We start from the raw sequence: 1,958 nt of genomic DNA on the forward strand, positions 1-1,958 counted from the left end.
GTGTGTGTGTGTGTGTGTGTGTGTGTGTGTTACAGAGAGTGTGTGTGTGTGTGTGTGTGTGTGTGTGTGTGTGTGTGTGTGTGTGTTACAGAGAGTGTACCTGTGTTAGTTTATTCCCTGTGTTACATTATTAGATAGATAATAATGAACACAGGCTAAATCTCTGTCGGGCCACGTGGTCCCTTCAGCATCTGTTCTGGAGTTCTCTGTCCTGATCCAGGTCCAGCTGACAGGAAGTGAGTTCCCTGGTTCTCCGTCACTGTGAAAACATTTTCTTCATCAGTTCATCGCGTGAGGAACCACAGAGCCTCCTCGAAACGAGCCGCCAGCAGCAGTAGCACCTCAGAACCCGCTCAAGCTCCCTGCAGAACCTTTGACCGCCTCCGACCAGGAACGGGCAGCTTCTCTCTCGACCTTGATAACAGATAACGGTGTTGAGCTTCAGACCGTGTCCCGCAGCCTAAATGTTGTTCAGGAGTCATCACGTGACCTCCATCATGTGCTCACAAGTGAACCGGTTTAGCTCCAGCCCAGGTGGATTCACTGCAGAGGGTTCCTGGGTGAACCCCTCTGCTCCTCTGCAACATGACCTGCTGACAGGCCGTCCATCAGAGCGCACTGAGCACGCTCAGATGTTGTGTCCGTGTTACTGTGATTGTGTCTAAATATGTGGACGCAGTAGATTTTGAAGCTTTGGCAGCTTCGTTAATAAAGGTGATAATCGACAAATAAAACCACGGAGAACACGCTGACTGTTGGATCGTCAGAAGTTCAACTTCTAAACACGACGGTAGAGATCACCCGACCTGATCGCCGTGTCTCGTTGTGAATCTGTGTTTTCTGAGTTGAGCTGCAGAGACGAAGACAAAAAGGAAAACAGGCCGAGAGACACTGAGCTAGAGAGAGAGAGTATAAATGGAGGAGGGTGTTGGCGTTTCTCCAACGTACATCTTTCTATATATAGAACACAGCTGAGGTCTGTTTCATTCACTTCCAAAGGTCCAGTAATGAGATGAGGGGGGGTAGAGAGACAGTCACTGAGAGAGAGAGACAGGTGTAAAATGACAGCACCTGAGGGGGCGATCGACACACTCATCCATCACTTCCTGTGTCTGTCTCATCCTTTCACCTCCTCTTCATCACATAACAATGCAGGGCAGAGAGGGGGGTTCTGGGTAATGAAGTTCTGGATTCAGCCAATCGCAGTCCGCTCGACAGACTCTGTGTTGTTTAGTTTAAACTCAGGAAGTGCGAGACTTCCCGGAACACAGGAACATCTCGTTCACACGAGGAGGCGTCCACAACGACACGCTGAAGAGGAGCCTGCACATTGGTGTTTACAGGAAACCCCCACACACGGACCAATACTTACTGTTCGATTCCCAGCACCCACTGGAGCACAAGGTAGGGGTCATCAGACCACATACCAACAAGCCAGAGAGAAGGAACAGAACCACCTGAAGGGGGCACTTACAGCCTGTGGAGACCCTAAATGGACCTTTGTGAAAACAGCCACAAGATCCAAGAAGAACAAAACTACAGGGGAGGAAAAGAAGGTCAAACGCAACAACATTGTGATTCCATACGTGTCTGGAGTATCAGAGAAACTCAGGAGGATTTTCAACAAACACAACATCACTGTTTTTTAAACCCAAGAACACACTAAGACAGATGCTGGTCCACCCCAAAGACCGCACACCCAAACACAAGAAAAGCAATCTAGTGTATGCGGTCCAATGCAGTGAGGAATGCACAGACCTGTATATTGGGGAGACTAAACAACCACGACACAAACGCATGGCTCAACACAGAAGGGCCAACTCCTCAGGTCAAGACTCTGCAGTCTACTTACATCTGAAGGACAGAGGACACTCGTTTGAGGACCACCAGGTGCACATTTTAGACAGAGAAGATGGATGGTTTGAAAGAGGTGTCAAGGAAGCCATCTACACCAGGGT

General features: G+C 49.1%; 1 protein-coding gene across 1 annotated transcript in view; it reads left to right on the forward strand.

Annotated features, from left to right (window-relative positions):
• The window catches only part of crhr1 (corticotropin releasing hormone receptor 1), a 47,800-nt gene that overhangs the window by 375 nt on the left and 45,467 nt on the right, over positions 1–1,958 (forward strand). The gene's annotated exons all lie outside the window — the stretch shown is intronic.

The sequence above is a fragment of the Micropterus dolomieu genome, linkage group LG02 (assembly GCF_021292245.1).
Source record: "Micropterus dolomieu isolate WLL.071019.BEF.003 ecotype Adirondacks linkage group LG02, ASM2129224v1, whole genome shotgun sequence".
Lineage (NCBI taxonomy): Eukaryota > Metazoa > Chordata > Actinopteri > Centrarchiformes > Centrarchidae > Micropterus > Micropterus dolomieu.